Here is a 22,015-nt window from a genome sequence, read left to right as displayed (position 1 = left end):
CAGGGCCAAGGGCACTTCAGCACAGCTGCCTCAAACACATCAAGATCCAGGAGAGTAACCGGCCACTATGAGGCCATGAACCTTTGCAACCATCCCACACTGTGACAAGAGCCTCCACTCCCCAGTGAGGACCCCTCCCAGCCTCACTTATTTATAAACCAGCAGCAGGCAGTGTGTGGCTGGCCCTTTGTACAGGCAGCCTCAAGGATGTTACTGGATGCACATTCAAGCACCTGGTAGGCGGTTCCTTCCCAGTGACTTGGCGGCAACCTGGGCCAGGCACACTGACATACTCAGACGTGCTCCAGCTCACAGATGGCTGCCTTCAAACTACTCTCCTGTGGGCTGTGGTTCTGTGCCTCTTCCCATGCCTCTGGAGTGCCTGGTCCCAGGGACATGTTTGCAATTTTTCTACCAGTACTCCAGTGGAAGCTGTAAAACACAAACCCAATGGTGCAACAGTTCTGATTGGTGGTTTTGGTCTGTGTGGAATTCCAGAGAACCTTACTGGAGTAAAAGGACTAGCTGCAGTTAGCAACCATGCAAAGGTTGACAACTTTGGACTTCGATACAAGCAGATAAAATGTATGGTCTACTCCAGTGGGGAGAAAACGCAGAATTGGAATGACAGTACTTATCTGGTGAATTAGAAGTAGAGCTGACACCTCAGGGTGCACTTGCAGGGAAGATTCCTGCAGGTGGGGCTGGGGTTTCTGTATTTAACACCAGCACAAAGTATGGGATCCTGTTATAAGAAGGAGGATTCCAATCAAATACAAAAAAGATTTCAGCATCATCACTGCCAGCAGGTCAAGAGAGGTGAGGGAGTTCAGTGGTCAGTGCTTTACTGTGGAGGAAGCAATTACAGGGGCTTTAGCTTTGGTGAAAGCCTGGAAGGCAGAATGAGCAGGAAATGTAATTTTCAGGAAAATCAGGAGGAATTTCAATTTTCCAATGAGCAAAGCTGCAGCAATAACAGTGGTAGAGGTTGGAGAAATTGTGGATATTGGCACATTTGCTAAAGAAGACATTCATATTCCTCAGATTTAGGTATCTCACCTTATAAAGGGAAAAAACAATGAGAAAATAATTGAGTGTTTATCAATTCACAAAGATGTAAATGGAAAAGCCAAATTTGGGAAACCTGGAGATGATATAAGGGAACGTATCATTGAGTGGGCAGCTCTTGAGTTTGAGGATGGCATGGTCCATATCCAATACAACACGAAGCCAATGAAGATCTAATCAATGCAGGCAGGGAAACAGCTGTTATTCTTTTTTTATTTGTTTATTTTTACATAATATACATGTGTTTATTAGGTTTCCATTTTTTTGCCTTCACAAAATTAAAAAGGCTTAAAATTTAATAACAATAACAATGTTTAAGATAAGGACTAGAAACAAAAACCTCGTAAAGAATGAATGAACATAAATACATTCAGAAAAGAAATCAGACAATTGCTAGATCAAAATATTAAGCAATAATGATAATAATGCAAAGAAAGTAACATTCACATTGTCGGATAAGAGTATGTCTATAATAGAACGCTTTGACTCAGATTCAGGATGGAATCATTAGTTAACTTATTATTTTTTTTAAGTCTCAAAAAATAGACAACTGATATTTATAAATAAAAGTAAAAGATAATTTCGAAAAACAGATCATGCCAAATCTTATAGATGATAGAAAAAGAAAAAATACTTCAAGATCATTCTACTTGATCTGTGTACACCTGATATTAAAATTGGAGAAAATAGGGCGGCGCCTGTGGCTCAGCGGGTAGGGCGCCGGCCCCATATGCCGAGGGTGGCGGGTTCAAACCCGGCCCCGGCCAAACTGCAACAAAAAAATAGCCGGGCGTTGTGGCGGGCGCCTGTAGTCCCACCTACTTGGGAGGCTGAGTCAAGAGAATCGCCTAAGCCCAAGGATTTGGAGGTTGCTGTGAGCTGTGTGACGCCACAGCACTCTACCAAAGGTGATAAGGTGAGACTCTGTCTCTACAAAAAAAAATAAATAAAATTGGAGAAAATATATTATTATAAGGGGGAAATTACAAACATATGTCACTTATCAATGAGGATGCAATATCCTAAACAGCATATTAACATGTCTTTTTTCTCCAGCCATGAATCATTTGCAATGATTAGAGGGGGAAATGTCAATCTAACAATGATAGGAACAATGCAGGTTTCCAGATAAAGTGACCTGGCTAACTGGACAATTTCTGGGAAGATGATAAAAGGAATGGTGGTGCTATGGATTTAGCATCCAGTGCCAAAACCAAAGTGGTGGTCACCAAAGAGCATTCAGAAAAAGAAAATGTACATAAAAACATGAAGAAATGTACCTTACCACTGACTGGAAAGCAGTGTGTCAACTGCATTATTACTGAAAAGTAATATCACCCAGGTTATCTGTGAATCCATCAAACAATCCAAGAATGCAAGTTCATTGGTCCCAGTGATGTCTTGTTCCTGGAGGAAAGCATCAATCAACTGAAGACCATAATTATTTTAAGGCTTAAATCTGGATTCACACACAAGCTGTGTTCCATGAGGACAAGAAGAAAGGGCTAACTCTGGGCTCTAGGAAGGCCTGACGGGAAGACACACAGAAGAGCACCAGGTATGACTTTTTCACTTTCAGCAAAACTCCTGCAGTGAAACAGATCACAAACTGAAATGTGGACACCTGTCCCAGGCTGGATGTTTTTCATTTTAAACCCTTTGTATTTAAGGTTTCAACTGCTCCAGGCAGCCTAGAGGAAGAAGGCTAAAAACTAGAAAGTTTTACTGTATACTAACGAGCAGTACCTGATTAGTTTTCTTCTAATATTTCAGGCTTTATGCAGCCATTTAGAATTTATTCTCTTAAAAGTACTCGACAGAGGTGGGCAGGAAGATGGCCCACTAGAGGCAAGTTTCCCCAGAGGCTCCTGACCAGAAGGGGAGATTCTGGACAGATTTGGCCTCTGAAACTGAAAGAGGGGAGCTGAGATAGGAAAAAAAATAGACAAGCACACATGATGCCAGCTGTGTAAACCTGTGATTCCAAGAAAGAGGTGCTAATGAACAAATTCCAGGTAGAAAGCCTGTTGCCAGGAGAAAAAGAGTCTCCTCCCCAAAGCAGGAGGCATGCTGCATTGTTTTCTCTGCAAGTGAGAAGGGGACAAAAGACCTCTCATTTTACCCCCTGAGTGAGAGTGAGAGCTGCTAAATACTGGGCCTCTTCCTCCTCCAGAGTGGCCCCCCCATAAGCCTAGGCATTATCCTGCTCAGCATGAAAATAAATACTCTTCCTGCAATTCTGAACTTTCATTCCAAGCTTTCCCCCTTGTCTGGCAGTCTGAAGGTCTACCTCCTGCAGAGCTCAGAGTGTGTGGCCATTCCCTTGGTGGTCTGGGCATTCATTATATGGATAGAAGCTGGGAAACAGTGACTTCAGTAGAGGCAGAGAGGAATGGGAAGAGAGGGACATTTGGGAGAAAGAAATGCATGCGACATTGCACTGAGGGCAGTAGCACTGACCTCTTTTCAGACTTTAAGGGTGGAGCCACTGATTCTGGTGCAGAAGTACTGACCCCTGTTAAGACAGATCCATTACTACCTAATTGGGACTTTATTTATTTTAAATTTTCCCCTTCTTTATTTTTATTAAATCATAACTGTATACATTAATGCATTAATGGGATATAATGTGCTGATTTTATATACAATTTAGAATCCTTACATAAAACTTGTTAACAAAGCCTTCACTTCACTTAATTATTGTGGTAAGACATTTGTACTCTACACTTAATGGGTTTGATATGTACCCTTGCAATATGCATGATAGACGAGGTCTCACTGTTTTACCCTCCCACCCTCCAACCACCCTTTCCCTTCCCCTCCTTCATCCTGGGCTATATTTCTGTTTTGTCTTTCATATGAAAATGTGCGTGACTATAAATTGGTTTCATAATAGTACTGAGTACATTGGATACTTTTTTTTTACATTCTTGAGATACTTTACTAAGAAGAATATGTTCCAGCTCCATCCATGTAAACATAAAAGGGGTAAAGTCTCCATCTTTTTAAAGGCTGCATAATATTCCAGGATATACAGATACCACAATTTATTAATCCATTCAAAGGCACTTGAGCTTCTTCCGTGAGTTGCCAATTATGAATTGAGCCACAATAAACAATCTGATGCAAATATCTTTGTTGTAAAATTACTTTTAGTCTTTTGAATATATACCTAGTAGAGGAACTGCAGGATGGAATGGCAGGTCTACTTTTAGTTCCTTAAGTGTTCTCCAAACTTCTTTCCAAAAGTAACATATTAGCCTCCATTCCCACCAGCAATGCAGAAGTGTTCCCTTCTTTCCACATCCACACTATCGTGTAGTTTGTTGATTTTGCGATGTGGGCTACTCTTACTGGAGTTAGATGATATCTCAAAGGGGTTTTGATTTTCATTTCTCTGATTATTAAAGATGATGAGCAGATTTTCATGTGTCTGTAGGTCACATGCTTGTCTTCTTCAGAGAAGCTTCTGTTCAATTCTCTTGCCCACAATGAAATGGGATCACTTGTTCTTTTCTTCTTAATAATTTTAAGTTCTTTGTGGATTCTGGTTATTAAGCCTTTGTCAGAAAAATAACCTGCAAATATCTTCTCTCATTCTGAGGGCTGTCTGCTTGCTTTACTTGCTGTGTTCATAGCTGTGCAGAAGCTCAGAGATCAAACTTTCACTCTTCACAGATAATATGATATTATACCTGGAAAACCCCAGGGACTCAACTGCAAAACTCTTAAAAGTGATCAAGGAATATAACAGTGTCTCAGGATACAAAAACCATGCTTACAAATCAGTAGCTTTTATATATACCAGTAATAGTCAAGCTGAAAAAAACAGTCAAGGACTCTATTCCTTTTACAGTAGTGCCAAAGATGAAATATTTGGGAATTCATAACAAAGGATGTGAAAGATCTCTATAAAGAGAACTATGAAACTCTGAGAAAAGAACTAACTGAAGACATTAACAAATGGAAAAACATACCCCATGCTCATGGCTTGGAAGAATCAACTTTGTTAAAATGTACATTTTATCCAAAGCAATCTACAAATTTAATGCAATCCCTGTTAAAGCACCACTTTCATACGTTAAAGATCTGGAAAAATAGTACCTAATTTTATATGGAATCAGAAAAAAAATCTAATAGCCAAGACACTATTCAGAAATAAAAACAAATCAGGAGGAATCATGCTATCATATTTCAGACTATACTATAAATCTATAGTGATCAAAACAGCATAGTACTGGCACAAAAATGGAGAGGTAGCTATATAGAACAGAATAGAGAACCAAGAAATGAACCCAGATACTATTGTTATTTGATCTTTGATAAGCTTATCAAAAATTTAAATTGGGGCAAAGATTCCCTATTTAACAAATGGTGCTGGTAATTGGCTGGCAACATGTAGAAGACTGAAACTGGATCCACACCTTTCACCATTAACAAAAATTGAATCTTACTAGGTAAAAGATTTTTTTTTTTACCATAACCGTTTATTAAAGTAGATACAGAACACTTCTTTTCTCAAATTTCAATACTGTTTTACATGTTTTCTGTTTGTGAAACAACTCCTATTATGTTTATAACCCCAAATTTCAATTGTTAACAGATTAACTTAATATTCACTTGTCAAACACAGTTGATAATCTTCAGGGGAAAATACATCAAAAGCATATATACAATTATAGAAGTTCTTACTATACATGTAGCATGGAAGATGCTTTTTATTACTTTTTACATATTCTAAAAGACATTCAAATGAAGATAAATAGATTCAAACTGGCTGACAGACTGTTCTGTTGGTTGAGGTCCTTCATTTTATTTTTTGTGATAAGAAAATCCAAAATTATTAACATTGAATTTCTCATCATACATTCATCTAAAAACAGTTAAACTTGTAAAGGAAGATTATAGATTAACTGGTTAAGTTAGGTTTTTTATACTGGCTTATTATTAAATTAATTTATTGCTGGGGATATCTGCTAGAGAAGGAAAAATGTTTTGGAGAAACTTCTTCCAGTTATTAGAATTTGGTAAAGAAACAAAATGAAAACAAAAGGAAAAAATAATTGCAAAGCCTTATGATGCTATTTTTTGGACTAGTCTTTTATGTTCAGATGATCGTTTTAAGTGTTTTCATTTTCATAAAGGTAAATACCTGAAAAGAAAGACACATTGTATATGGTTTTTCCCAAAATATAGCTTTTAAAAAAATATATACATATATCTATAAGCTAAAATTATGCAAAACCAGTATAGAAAGCGGATGCAGCATATAGATTATAAAATGTCCCCACAGCAGTTGGGAGCTTCCCCCTCCCTTTACCTGTTTCATGATTTTATAATCACACCTAAGTATTATAAAGCCTGAAATAAAGGCACTACTGATAACAGGTAGTGCAAAAAAGCTCAGATATTTCTTTGAATAAAATACTTTTAAATGAGTAGATTAAAATGCAAAATGGCACATTTTTTCAACTCATTCCAGTGTCAAAGCTTAACCAAAAACCTAAATATACAAATGCAGCCTGGAAACATTTTAGTGCAAATACGAAAAGTAACGGCATAATTTAGTTACTTTAAATAAGGTATTGTATGGGTAGGGATTTTTTTTATGAGGGATAAAGAATGTAATGGCATCTGGTGCAATGTTTTCAAACTTAAGAAAACAAAATAAGAGGTGAAAACTCACCTACTAATTATTTAATTTATCAATCTAACTTATAAGGGGAGACTAAAGTGTGATTTGTGAAGAACAAAATATTTTCTTAGATTTGTTGATGGCAGCAAAAAATAACATATGAGTTCTCCTGAAGTCTGTACACAGAAGTCAGCATTGCAAGAAGAGAACATTAAACTTGCCGAGGAGCTGGGGAGAAGCAGAGACGAAGTCACAAGTCATCGAGAGCTGGAAGAGGAAAGATCTGTGCTCAATAATCAGTTGTTAGAAATGAAAAAAAAGAGAATCCAAGTACATAAAAGATGCAGATGAAGAAAAAGCCTCCTTGCAAAAATCCATCAGTATAACTAGTGCCTTACTCACAGAAAAGGATGCAGAGCTGGAAAAACTGAGAAATGAGGTCACAGTGCTCAGGAGAGAAAACGCCTCTGCCAAGTCCTCGCATTCAGTTGTTCAGTCTCTAGAGCCCGATAAGGTGAAGCTTGAGCTCAAGGTAAAGAACTTGGAGCTTCAACTCAAAGAAAACAAGAGGCAGCTCAACAGCTCCTCAGGTAATACTGATACTCAGGCAGAAGAGGATGAAAGAGCCCAGGAGAGTCAGATTGATTTCCTAAATTCAGTAATAGTGGACCTTCAAAGGAAGAATCAAGATCTCAAGATGAAGGTAGAGATGATGTCAGAAGCAGCCCTCAATGGGAATGGGGATGAGCTCAACAATTATGACAGTGATGACCAGGAGAAACAGTCTAAGAAGAAGCCTTGCCTCTTCTGTGACATTTGTGACTGCTTTGAGCTACATGACACAGAGGATTGTCCTACCCAGACACAGATGTCTGATGACCCTCCCCACTCTACACACCATGGCAGTCAGAGTGAGGAACGCCCGTACTGTGAGATCTGAGAGATGTTTGGCCACTGGGCAGCCAACTGCAATGACGACAAGACCTTCTGATGAAGCCTCAAGTCAAGAACTTGGCTTTTTCAGGCGTGTTAGTGTTTAAGCAATTTAACACCAGCATTGTGTGTACAGACTTCAGGAGAACTCATATGTTAATTTTTGATGCCATCAACAAATCTAGGTAAAAGATTTAAATGTAAGACATCACACTATAAAGATACTTTGAGAGAGTGCAGGGCAAACCCTTGAAGAAATTCACCTGGCAGTATCCTTTATGAGGGGACCCCTCCAGGCAATTGAAGCAACACCAAAAATACATTACTTGGATATTATCAAAGTAAAAACCTTCAGATTGGGACTTTAATGGGTGGGGGTGCTGACCGTGATTTGGACATTCAAGGGTGAAGCCACTGACTCCTGGTTGGGACTTTTGCCTGTGGGAGTGTGGACTCTCAAAGGGTGCAGTCATTGATGCCTGGTTTGGACTTTAAAGGGCTGGGCACTGACACCATGTTTGGACTTTGAAGGGTAAATGAACTGATTTCCAGTTCAGACTTACAAGGCTGGAGGTGCTGATGCCTTAGTCCTAACTGTGGCTAGTGATCTTTTCAGAATTGGTCATACACAGGAGGGGGCAGTCTCCATCCTCTTGTGTATGTTGGCTGTAAATGTCTGTGGATTTCTACTATCTAGGAATTAAGAGACCCTTTGATCTCTCCCTACCAGGCAGTGATTGTACTGTCCAGGTCAATCTGTTGAGAACTCTAGACATGGGCTGTCCACCTGGGGTCTCTCTGAGGTTGAGCTGTGGTTGTTTTGAAGTGGGAAAGAACTGAATATCCTTCACCATCTATCACTTATCAAAGGAAAAATGACAATGTGTCTGGGTTCCTTTATAGATACTCTATGCTAGTCCATATATCTACATCTCTGTTTTTCTGCAGGTACCACGCTGTTTTAATCACGATAGACTTGGAATATAACCTAAAATTTGGCAACGTGATGCCTCCAGATTTCTTTTTATTTCTAAGAATTTTATTTACTAATAGGGTTTTTCTGGTTCCATATGAATTGACGTACTATTTTTTCAAGATCTTAAAGGTCTGACATTGGTGCTTTGATGGGTATTGCATTGAATCTATAGATTTCTTTGGGTATTATGGAAATTTTAACAATGTTGATTCTTCCCAGCCATGGGCATGGTATGTTCTTCCATTTGTTAACATCTTCGGCTAGTTCTTTTCTCAAGGTTTCATAGTTCTCTTTACAGATATGTTTCACATCTTTTGCTAGATATATTTCCAAGTATTTCATCTTCTTTGGCACTACTGTAAAAGGAATAGAGTCCTTGACCATATTTTTGGCTTGACTATTGTAAGTATATATAAAAGCTACTAATTCACAGGTATTGATTTTGTATCCCGAGACACTGCTATATCCCTTGATCACTTCTAAGTGCTTCATATTTGAGTCCCTGGGGTTTTCCAGGTATAAGATTATCTGAAAAAGTGAGAGTTTGACCTCTTCTGTCCTTATTTGAATAACCTTGATCCCCTTCTCTTGCCTGATTGAGAAGTCTAGGACTTCTAGTACTGTGTTGAATAACAGTGGTGACAGTGGGCATCCTTGTCTAGTTCCAGATATGAGTGGAAATGTTTTCAATTTTACTCCATTCAATATACTATTGGCTTTGCATTTGCTGTAGATGTCCTCTATCAGTGTAAGATATAGCCCCTCTAAGCCTATTTCTTAAGTATGCTAATCATGAAAGGATATTATCAAAATCCTTTTCTGTATCAATGGATAGAATTATATGGTTTTTGATTTTATTTATATGGCATATTATAATTATAGGTTTATATATGTTGAGCTAAACTGGTAACCCTAGAATAAAACCAACTTGAATGTAGTGTATAACTTTTTTAATATGTTGTTGAATTCTTTTTTATAAGATCTTATTGAAAATTTTTGCATCAATATTTATTGATGGTATTATTCTATAATTATCTTTCTTTGTTGGGCCATTTCCTGGTTTGGGAATCAGGGTGGTATTTGCTTCATAGAATGTGTTGGGGAGGATTCCTTCCTTAACTTTGTTTTAGAAAATATCATGTAATGTAGGTACTAGTTCTTCTTTGAAGATTTGGTAGAATTCTGATGTGAAATCATCTGGTCCCATGATTTTCTTTTTTTGAAGAGTCTATATACTTGCTTCTATTTCAGTGCAGAATATAGGTCTATTTGAAATCTCTAATTCTTTCTGGTTGAATTTAGGAAGGTGGCGTACTTCCAGGTATTGGTCCATTTCCTCTACATTTTCATATTTCTGAGAATAGAGTTTTATTACAGTAATCATTGAAGATTTTTTTTTTAATTTCTGTGTTATCTGTTGTTATTTCCTTTTTTGTTTCTGATAGAAGTTATTATAGATTTTACTTTTCTGTTTATTGGTTAGTCTAGCCAGAGATTTATTGATTTTATTCACCTTTCCAAAGAACCAAATTTTTGTTTTGCTGATCTACTGAATGATTCTTTTGTTTTCAATTTTATTTAATTCTGCTTTAATTTTGGTTATTTCTTTTCATATGGTGGGTTTGTAATTAGATTGTTCTTCTTTTTCCAGTTTCTTGAGATGTCCTAATAAGTTGCTGACTTGCTCCCTTTCTGTTTTCTTGATGAAGGTATCTAATACTATGTATTTCCCTCTAAGGACTGCCTTTGCAGTATCCCACAGTTTCTGTCCTCATTATTATTTTGATCGCAAAATCTGATGATTTCTTTCTTAATCTCATATTTAATCCAGCTATCATTCTTTCCATGACTTTGCTTGAGTATGAAGATTTCTGCTACTGTTGAGTTCAATTTTTATTCTGTCATCACAGTCCAAGAAAGACAAGGAATCATTTCTATTCTTTTGAATTTGATACAATTAGACTTGTGTCCTAAGATATGATCAACTTTGGAGGATGATCCATGGGATGAAGAGAAGAATGTGTATTCAGTTTTATTAACATGAAATGTTCTGTAAATTTTCCCCAGGGTGAAGTTTAAGTACATTGTTTCCTTCTTTAGTTTCTTCGTGGAGGGTCTATCCAGAACTGCCAAAGGGGTGTTAAAATCTCCAACTATTATACTGCAGGAAGATATCAAATTAGTCATGTCAGTTAGTCTTTCCTTTATAAATTGAGGAGCATTCAGGTAGGGTGTATAAATGTTAATTATTGAAATCTCTTCACAGTGAGTGTTTCCCTTGACAAATATGTAGTATCTTCCTTATTTTTTCTTATTTTAGTTGGCTTAAATCAAATTATATCTGCAAATAAGATGGCAACTCCTGCTTTTCTGATTTTCATTTGCCTGTAAATGAATGACCCATCCTTTCATCCTGAGTCTTTCTTTCTTCTTTGAGATAAGATTAGTCTCCTGTAGGCTACAGACATATGGTCTGAGTTTTTTTTTTTTTGTTTGTTTGTTTGTTTGTTTGTTTTTTATCCAGTCACCCAACCTGTGTTTCTTGGAGGAGAATTTAAGCCATTCACATTATGGAAGAATTGATAGGTATAGTAGTGTATTGGCTGTCATGTTTTTCAAAGGTCCTGTGTATATTTTTAATTATTTAACTGTTGCAGGAATACAAGGCCCAATGAAGAGAAAGAGCAACCAAACACCACGTTTATAAGAGGAAGGGCTTTATTCACCAGCCGGGAGCTTACGGCATAGAAGAATTCCAAATGGCAATGCTCCCCAACTGTCTTGGTCTTTCCCTTTTTATTGACAGTCAAAAAGTTCCACCCCACAGGTACCCTTCTCACTGGCCAGTTTGAATCAAGCAGGAGATGACATTCCCGCCCCTACAGAACTACAGGATTTCACAGAACTTGGAAATTTCCAAGTTTCAGGAAGTTAAGTTTACAAATACCCAAGAGCTGAGTCACCGTGGAGAGGACCCTGCATGTGTATACTTGTGGTCTCCTTGAGAAGACCTGTTCTTCTAGATCTCACCCTTCTCGGATATCATCTCTCATTCCCCCTTTTTGAGACTCCAATATATTTTAATTTGGGGTCTCAATATCAGCTTGTTTCTGCAGGTGCAAATGTTAATTACTTTTCAGCACTGAGATTTTAGGGACTGTGACTCTTGGTGGGTTCTCTACTCAGGCCTTAATAGTACCATGGTGGTGCGCTAATATACATATGAGTTTTTACTTTTCCCCGTGACATTTCCCCCCTTTGCCCAAAGTTCAAAGTCCAATTAAGATAAGTCCCTCGAGGAGTTTCCTCAGGCTTCAGCCATGCATTGACCATCCAGCTCCCAGTATGTGCCTGGAGCAGGGCATGTCGATTGTCGCAGGGTATGTAGATTGTCTTAAAAGTTACCTTTACTTTCCAAGGGTCAGGGAAGCCCTATTCAGCCAGCTGTGATGACTCTAGATGAGGATTGTTTCCATCTTCACTGCTGTGCGTGTGGTCAGAATGATGGTGTAAAGTCCTTTCTACCTTGGTTTCAGGGGGACCAAGTTCTGATTCCAGACCTATACTTGGTCCCCTTGATCTTCCAGAGAGAAAAGATGTAAAGACGCAAATGACTAAACAGAACACAGTTAATTACCCCGGTGGAGATTTTCCTTGTTACTCTTTATAGGATTTTTGTCTATTCAGTTCAGTCTTTCCAAGTTCTTTTAGGAGTTCCAGCTTAATTGCAGAAAATTGACAGAGGCCTCTTTGAACAACACCAGTGGCAAGGCCTGCCAGTTAAGCTTTGCTTCCTGACAGAGTTTACCAATTTCTGCTTTTATGGTACTGTTTATGCACTTTACCCAGTCTAAGCTTTGAGGCCTATTAATTATTCAAAGTTTTAGCTTCTTATTTGTCCTAGTTCTGTTATGAAGGCTAGCCCATTGTCAAATTTAAAACAGTGGCTACCTAAACCATGGGACGATTTCTCTGGGAAATATTTTTACTACTTTAGGAGTCCTTTTTATCCTGAAGGGGAAGGCTTTTACTTATTCCAAGTCTGATAGACCATCACCAGCCAGTACTTGTTCCCTCTAAACCTGGTCATTTCAGTAAAGTCTACCTGGAAGTCCTTGAAGGGCATTGCTCCATACGAATGGATCTCTGGGGGTACCGCTGGTTCTTGGCACGAATTGAACTGGCTGCCGGTGACACACTGTAGACTGACAGTTTTGGCCAGGGCTGCCAGGTGGGAGATGTAGAAGTATTGGCCAAGCAACTTCATCAAATATTCCTGTCACCACGGTGGCTCCTAGAATCTGGGGGACTGCTACTCATTCGTCTGGCATCTTTATTCATCCTCCCTCTGCTTCCTGATTCCCCTCTGCTGCTAACCATTTCTTCTCCTCCCTGGAGTAGATAGGGGTGATCACAGGGACCCATGGGATGAGGGGAGCCACTCGTGACACCTGTTACATCTAGGAGGCAGCCCTCTTTGACTCAGTGTCAGCTGTGGTGCTCCCCTTAGTGATGGTGGAAGCATCTCTTTGAAGTTCACGACAGTGCATAACTGCCACTTTCCGAGGTTTCCATACTGCCTCTAGCAACTGAAGTTATCTCCTGCTGATACTTAATGTCTTTTTTTTCCCCCAGAATTTAATAGTCCCTTCTCCTTTTACAATGTCCTGCATACTTGGAGAGTCAAAAAAGTATACTTAGAGTCTGTGTAAATATTTATACTTTTTTCTTGGCTTAACTCTAAGGCTTGGGTCAAGGCAATTAACTCAGCCTTCTGAGCAGATGTCCCTTGAAGTAGAGGCTTAGCCTCCACAGTCTCTGTTAAGGTAACCACTGCATACTCAGCCCGCCACTCACCTTGCGCTGTCACGTAACTACTTCCATCTACATACAAGTCCCAGTCTGCATCTGTCCAAGGCTGGTCACACAAGTCAGTTCCTCTAGAGTACACATTATCTATAACTTCTGTACAGTCATGCTCAGTCTCTCTTCCACTGACTGGAAGGAGCGTGGCTTGGTTTAGAGTGTTGCATTACAGAGCCAAAAGTGTCCCTCAGTGTCCACTAAATTGACCACAGGGTGCGGTACTTTCACTCTGAGATCGTGCCCTAGAGTCAGCATATGAGCTTCTTGCACAAGGAGAGCAGTAGCGGCTAGAGCCTGTAAATAGGGTGGCCAACATTTTGCCACTCTATCCAACTGCTTAGAGAGGTAGGCTACAGGCCTTGGCAAGGACCTAAACAGCTGGGTTAATATACCCACAGCCATTTGATCACTCTCTGAGACATACAGAGTAAAAGGCTTGGCCAAGTTTGGCAGTCTCAATGCAGGTACAGCCATCAGCCTCATCTTTAGCTGGGAGAAGGCATGTTCCTCTTTTCCTCCCCACTCCAAGGGCACTCTCTCCTCTCCTTTAGTTGCCTCATACAAGGGCTTAGCTAAAACGGCAAAGTTAGGGATCCAAAGACGATGGAAGCCAACCGGGCCTAAGCATTTTTAAATCTGCTTTTGGCTCATGGGGTTGAGGAGGTAATTAATGACCCGCCTCCATTTCATGCCTAGATACCTCTACCCCTGCTGAATAGTAAATCTTCGATAATGTACTGGCTGCTGGCAAATCTGGGCCTTCTGTTTGGATAATTTATAGCCACATACCTCTAGATGTCATAAAAGACAGTCCATACCTCGGGCACAGGCCTCCTGGGTAGAATGTCCTGAAAGGAGGTCATCGACATATTGGAAAAGCACACATTCTAATTCCTCAGCCTGGAATTTCTGGAGGTCACAAGCCAGCCCTTCTCCAAAAATTGTGGGTGTTTTGAACCCCTGTGGCAACCTGGTCAATGTGTACTGTTTCCATGTCTGGTCTCTCCCACTGGAAAACAAACAGTCTCAGGCTTCCCAGAGCCAGCCTTATACTGAAGAAGGGTTCTTTTAAGTTCATACAAGAGGGCCACTTGGCTTCTGCTGGCAGCAGATTCAGCAGAGTAGGATGCAGTGTTTACAGTTACACCATTTACTGGGAAATTCTAGATAACATTTAATACTGCACAAGTTTTCCAGTGTAGCCAACAGGTGACCTTTGTGGAGTCTTAAGGCTTCAGAGTAAATATAACTACTGCATGTAATTCTATACTCTTTGGCCAGTCTCTTAGTCCCATTTAACAGATCAATTTAGTAAAACAGTTAGGTCTCATTTTATGAGTTGACAGTACAGACAAGGCTGGGATCTAAATACAGGTGGACCACAGCCTCTTTTTCCTCCTTTTAAACTATATTTATCTCTCCAATTTCTCTTTTTACTAAAGGCAAATTATAGTAGAACTAACTTATTTGCCAAAATAAACTGTACCTTCAGTATACGGGGTCTGATTATTTGCATAAAGTGCAGTAAGAATAATTAATTATTAGACATCTAGGATCTTCTTTTCTTTAAAATTGACTTTGCTGGAACCTCTTATAAGGAATCTCAGGCTGGACTTTTTGAAATCCTTTCAGAACCCAGGTTTCAACTGTGCCTTTAGATACCTGTATGCATTGGGTAAATTCCTCTTCTCTTGAAGTTCCCAAGCACATTTCAATTCCCAGACCCGTTAGCAAGTGACTGTCATTACGTACCACAGATCAGGAAATGTTACTGATGGGTATCTGGCCAGTTTTCCAAAGGGCTTTTTTATTGGCCTTATAAAGTCAACCTTAATTCTTTAATGCAGTCTGCACACCTCTGGAAATGCTATTCCAGCCAAAGCTTTGGTAAAATAACCAGTCCCTTCATCATGTCCTATAGAACAAAACAGATTCTTATTGAACTTATGCAAATAACTATATTGTCAGAAAGTAAGAGTACTTATAAATGGCTTTCAAATTCCAGAGAAATCAAGGAGAGAGAAAAATACATGTTTCAAACTCTGCTCATAAGTATATATACATTTCTTGAAAAGCTACAAATAGCTCAAAAGACAAAAAAAGATTTTCTTCATTTCTGGAAAACAGAACACAGAAAGAATCATTCAAGCAAAAAGCCATTACACACTAAACAAGTTCCATGTAACTGATTTCTGTTCTTTTGAAGTTATGTTAGCAATACTCATAGACATGTTAACTTTCCAAGGAAAGTTCTAAAAATCGGCTTTTTAGTCCAAAGGTATTCAATTTCCAAAGACATCAGAAATTTGAATTTGAGAGAATTCATCAGCTTCTCTTAATATTTCTTTTTCTTTTTAGGATGAACTTTGGATTCAGCCAGTTACATAAGAAATAGTTTTTTTTTTTAAGATGAATTGAAATTATTACCAACCATATATGTTAGGACAGAGCAATGTTTTATATATTAGGACAGACCAATGCTTTATACATTAGGACAGACAAATGCTTTATAATATTGGAATATATATGTATAAAACCATAATCCACATAAAATTCATCACCATTTCATATTTGACAATGTTTCCTATATATTTTTAATAAATCAAATAAGTTTAATTTGTTTTTCCGTGACTTTCAGTGGTCTTAATATTTCAAGAAGACCAAATGTATAGTTGTTTTTTGTTGTCGTTGTTGTTTGTTTGTTTGTTTGTTGGCCTGAGCCAAGTTTGAACCCACCAGTCTCAGTGCATGTGGCCCAGCATTGCAACTACTGCACTACAGGCACCAAGCCACAGATTTAGTGTTTTTATTTTGGAAGATTCCTCAAATATCAAAGGCCTAAAACATTTGTTTAAACAAAATTACAAGCCAAAAGATTTGAAAGGAAATGCATAGTCAACTGGGTCACATGTAAATTCTTTCACAAATTCTTTTATGCGCTTTTTTAACCTGCACAGACCATCTACAAGCATTTTAAACTTTCTTTAACGTTTGCCCTGCCTTCCACTTTCTTACACAACCATGCTGTTTTAGGACAAAATTATCACGCAAGATTCTTTCTTTACACAATACCATTTTCCTTTCTGTTTAATTTCTCTTACTCTCAAAAACTCACTTCCCACAAAACAGGATCCCAATTTACCATGAAGTTACCCATTCACTCAGCCAAACTGATAACTAGAAGGTTTAAAAGGCAAAAATCTTATCCTTTGACAAAGAGTCAGTTTCCCCAACAATTTAAACAACAAAATTATTACATTTTACAAATGAGAGACATTTTATGAGATGTAACATTGATACAGAATTTTCCCACTCAGGGCTGGACAGGGAACCACCATTTTTCAGGCTCAGGTGAGCTTAGACATCAGACTCCCATCTCCAGGCACAAACCCTCTGAGCCCCAGCAAGCTCATGGACAAATCAGCCTGAAACCTTTTGGACAGCTCCACCTTGACTAAGGTGCACACACCCTAATCCCCTCCCCAGACAAAAACTACAGCAAAGACCTAATAACCTTGTCCAAGGTGAGGCACTTCATTCATTCATTTGCTAGAACACCCCTTCAGTTTGTAAAGGTATTTTTCCATCTACCAAGTCCTGGCCAAAATATCTCTCAGGGCCAATTATTTACCCATAGAAAAAGGACTTATGCAGGAAACCTCTGATCTGGGCCTCCTCCTCCCTTCCAGGGGCTATTCAGCTTGGAGACCTGTTGCTTATATGGATACAGCCTTGTCCAGCACGAGATTTACACTCTCTTCCCCAGATTTTCAAGGGCCATCCAGAGCTCACTGGACTTCTTCAACCGCAACAATTTTCAAGGCACGACCCCTCTGCCAATAGCTCTGGTACCCCCCACTCTCTCTGCATGCCCCTCAATCCAACAAAATGCCATTTTATCACTGATCTGTGGCCTGTGGGCTCAATTCTCAAATCCCTGAGACCAAACACTCACTGAAGAAATTCCATTAACAAAACTACACCAACATCCTTTCTAATGTCTTTTCATTTCTCCAAGTCCCACATGGCCACGTGGCCACCACCAAAGACAGAAAGCTGAAAACCTGGAACTTCGAGTTTATCTCAGAACAGCCGGGGGACAAAATTGGAGCAGGGAAGAAGGGCACACTCACACATTCCTTTCACCTCATGAATGGCGGAGGGTGGGGGTGGGGAACCCCATCTATTGTTACCCATCTCAGTCATTCTCAAAGCACTCACATACACACAATTCCAACTCACTTCTTAAACTGGGCAGCCTCGATTTCCCACTGAAGCTGCCACTTAGCCATAGGAGGCAAAACAACACTCCCCTAGGCCCTGTGAAGGGAGTCCAACTCCACCCTTGGAGTTCTCTCAGTCACACCACATTCCACACATGTAGTGGGATTCCCAGATCGATCATACCTTGCTTTAGATGTCTCCCTGTGTAGGTATCCGTTCCTGCATGCCAGTTCCTCATAGTGTTTGACTCCTTGAAACCACGCTGACAGGGTCCTTTCTCAGCCCAGTCGAGGTGTCCACACAGAGAGGCCAAACTGTCTCACTGGCACGCTCAGTGGTTCACGTCACCCAGGCTGATTAGGGGCCCCCACGTGGGGGTTCAGAGGATTGGCGGCAACTACCAGGTGCCTGTTGTCTCCAGGGGTGATCTCGCTTCCCAGTCAGGGAACCAAAAATGTTGCAGGAAGACAAGGCCCAACAGAGAGAAAGAGCACCCAAACACCACGTTTATAAGAGGAAGGGCTTTATTCACCAGCCGGGAGCTTATGGCATAGAAGAATTCCAAATGGCAATGCTCCCAATTGTCTTGGTTTTTCCCTTTTTATTGACAGTCATAAAGTTCCACCCCACAGGTACATTTCTCATTGGCCAGTTTGAATCAAGCAGGAGATGACATTCCCGCCCCTACAGAACTACAGGTTTTCACAGAACTTGAAAATTTCCAAGTTTCAGGAAGTTAAGTTTAACAAATTCCCAATAGCTGAGTCACCATGGAGAGGACCCTGCATGTGTATCCTTGTGGTCTCCTTGAGAAGACCCGTTCTTCTAGACCTCACCCTTCTTGGGTACCCTTTCTCATCACCCCTGTGGAAGCTAGATTTTGCTGTTCAAATCTGGGTATGTTTATTTTGGGGTAGAACATTGTACTGTTCATTATGGAAAATGGATCTGAGTATTTTCTGGAGAGCTGGTCTAGGAATTGCAAATGTCCTCAACATGTGGACATCAGTAAGTATTTGATTTCTCCATCACAAATGAAACTCAGTTTAGCTGAACACAGGGTCCTTGGCTAAATGTTGTTTTCTTTTAGAAGATTGAAGGTTGAAGACCCTCCTCTTCTGGCTTGAAAATTTTTGGCTAAATGATCTGCAGTCAACCTAATATTTTTCTCATCGTAGGTAAGACTTTTGTTATGACTGGCTGCTTGCAGGATTTTTTTAATTCATAGTAATTTTGGCATAGTTAATTACAATGTGTCTAGGAAACACTTTATTTGGATTGAGTCATTCTAGGATTCTGAAACTATGTGCTATCTAGATTTCTGTACCTCTTGCATTGTGTGGGAAATTCTCCTCTATAATATCTTGGAGTACAACATCTGTGCCTTTAGGATCATCCTCTATTTCAGGAGTCCCTACAACTTGGATGTTTGAAATGATCCCACAACTCTCTCATGGGATGTTCTGTTCTTGTTCTTCTTTTTTCAGCCTCTTTAAATGCTTGGGATCATTCAAAAGACTTGTCTTCAATTTCTGAGATCCTTTCTTCTGCCTGCTCAAATCTATTACTGAGAGCCTCTACTGTATTTTGAAACTTTATGAATAACTTTTGTACTTCCTTGATCTCTGCTATGTTTTCTCATTATGTCCATAGTCTTGGTGACATTGTCCTTGAATTCATTAATTTCTTGAGATAACTTTTGAACTACTGTTTGCATTTCTATTTCCATCCTTTTCTCCATTCTATTCATCTTATTTTCAATCCATATTCTGAATTTTCTTTCTTTTTTTTTGCCCGAATTCCCTTTCTGACATTTCAGCCATTTCTGTATGTATGGTAATTTCTGTTATATTTTCTTTGTCATCCCTTGGGGAAGTTGATCTATTCTGTTTATTGTAGGATAATATTTAGAAATAAACATATCCTACATCAAGCACACAAAGTAAATTCAGTGTGAGTTTAAAATCACTTGCTTTTCTTTCTGAGGCTTAAGAGATCTGGACACCTCCTGGGTTACTCACAGAGTTAGGCTTTTTTGGAGTTGTAAAATTCCTTAGGCTTTTTCTCTGAAGCTGTACACCCCGTGAAGCCTGAGATCCAAGGGCATGCCACCCTTCCTCAGAGATATGGGCCAGAGGGTTGACATATGTTAACAACATATTGTCAGAAGTCTATAGGTACTCTGCCCTGAAGGAAGGACACAGTCATTACTTCATACTGAGTGAACTGAGTGAATGCTTGAAGATATTCTATCAACTCTGTTCCCCTATGGCTATTTTCGTCTTTGTGACCTGCTCGGAAACTAGTCACTGTTTAGAGGAAGAGATTTACTACACAAGTGATTGCATTGATATGATAAATATTTCCTTTCAAGTTAAATTACAGTTATGTAAAAAAGAAGATAAGATGATGAAACTAATAGATAATAGATTAGGTGTGTACGTGATTGGAAGAGTACAAAACTAAAACTTGGAATAAAGAATTTTGCTATATGCCATCCCACGGTGTATAGTCTGTTTCTTGACTTAATAATTACAGAAGCGAGTTTACACCCACGGCAAAGCTGCTGTTCGTTCGCATCTCTGGTCATGCAACATTTATTTATGTTGTAAGAGTTCTTCCATGGTTCCTCCCCATGAGTATTTTTTGAAATTTGACAATTATATTGCAGAAAATTAAAACTGGTGTGGTGAGACTGAATTGGTGTCCCAAGAATTGGATCTAACCAGCCCCTAACCAATGAGCTGGGGCTTGTGCTTTTATGGCTTTTCCCCTGGAGCCTTGCAGTGGTCTCTTTCAGAGCTGCAGTCAAAGACTCTGAGGTCTTTCTTGCTGAAATAACACAATTTGGCTCTGCCTTCATGTCAGGCCTCCCCTACCCTATCCTAATGAATCACTGTACTAGGCTGAAATCTCATCTGGGCCCCACTAGCAACACCTGGAGGAGGAAAATATGTCCATCTCCACTACAAAACAATCACCACTCAACCTTGGAGGGTCCCCAGGTGGACATCCCAGTTTGAAAGTTCTAACAGATTGTCCAAGTCAGTACAATAACTGTTCACAGGAGTGAATTCAAAGAGTTTAAAGTGCCCAGTAAGTAGCTATCCACAGACATTTCACCTGAAAAACCCATGGGGCTGAAGCTTGGTCCCTTTGGGGGGTAGGGAAGTCAGGAAAGTTTGTCTGACCAAGTCAAAACTGAGTTTTCAGTGCCCCAGTGCCCACTATGCACCATCTCCAAGCAACCTTCTCTTCCTTCGTGTCCCTCTTTTCCTGCCTTTTTCTCTCTCCCCGCACACCCCTGGTGCCACATGAATCAGTTTCCCTGCTAGTAACCAGCAGCCCACACAATTCCTGAGCCTCTGGGTGAATTCACCAAACACTATGGATTCTGCAAGGGGTAGACATTCAGGCAGCCAGGCTAGTGCAGAAGGGTGAACTGTGTGTTCAGAATTGTTGAGAAAATATTTCATTCCTTTTATTCCAGGCAGGTTGACACCTAGGCTCACAGATGGGACATCCCTGAAGAAGAAGGACCAGCTTTACTGGCTTTCTTCTGTGGGGCAATGTGAGAGGTCCTTTGTTCCATGCTCACTTACAGTGAGCCCCAAACAGGTCTCTGGCTTGGGGAGGGATCTCCCATCCACTTGGTGAAGGGCTTCATATCTGGACTTTGTTTTCTTTCCATCTCATTCTTGGAGGTACAACGTGTCTCAGCAGTGATCATGTACACTTGTCTATCTTCTTTCTATGCTTAGTTCCCACCTTTGACTTCACTGAGTCCCTTTCAGTCAAATATCTCTAGCTCTGGACAGGAGCCTCAGGTAAAAGCTGCTTTCAGTTTGTCATCTTCCTTTCACCATCCATTTCTCTGGTGATTAAAAATGAGGAGCATTTATTCATGTGTTTCTAGGCCATTTTTCAGTCATCCTCAGAGATTTTATTCAAGTCTCTTGCCTAGTTATAGAGGGGGTTCTAAGCACTTTTCTTATTGTTTAATTTGAGTTGTCTGTATATTTCAGTTATCAGGCCTTTGGCAGAATCATAACTTGAAAAAAGCTTCTACCATTCTGAAAGCTGTCTGTTTTCTTTGTCTGTGGTACCCTTAGCTGTGCAAACACTTTTTGTCTTTATAAAATACCAGGTATTTATATGTGATGTTGCTGCAATCGCCAGGGGGAAATTCCTCATAAAGTTATTTTCCCAGATTATCTTCAAATGTTTTCCCCACACTCTCTTATAGAATTTTTACTGTTTCAAGTCTTAAATTTAAATCTTATATCCAGCAAGAATCAATTTTTGTCAGTGAT

At 39.6% G+C, this 22,015-nt stretch overlaps 2 pseudogenes; both read left to right on the top strand.

The window, feature by feature from the left end:
* The first annotated feature begins 315 nt into the window (after positions 1 to 315).
* LOC128579167 (succinyl-CoA:3-ketoacid coenzyme A transferase 1, mitochondrial-like) lies at positions 316 to 2,664 on the top strand (annotated as a pseudogene).
* A 4,198-nt stretch (positions 2,665 to 6,862) lies between these two features.
* Positions 6,863 to 7,694, top strand: LOC128579012 (CAP-Gly domain-containing linker protein 1-like; annotated as a pseudogene).
* The last annotated feature ends 14,321 nt before the right edge of the window (positions 7,695 to 22,015 follow it).

This window comes from Nycticebus coucang, chromosome Y, assembly GCF_027406575.1.
Source record: "Nycticebus coucang isolate mNycCou1 chromosome Y, mNycCou1.pri, whole genome shotgun sequence".
NCBI lineage: Eukaryota > Metazoa > Chordata > Mammalia > Primates > Lorisidae > Nycticebus > Nycticebus coucang.
This window is presented reverse-complemented; position numbering and strand designations above follow the sequence as displayed.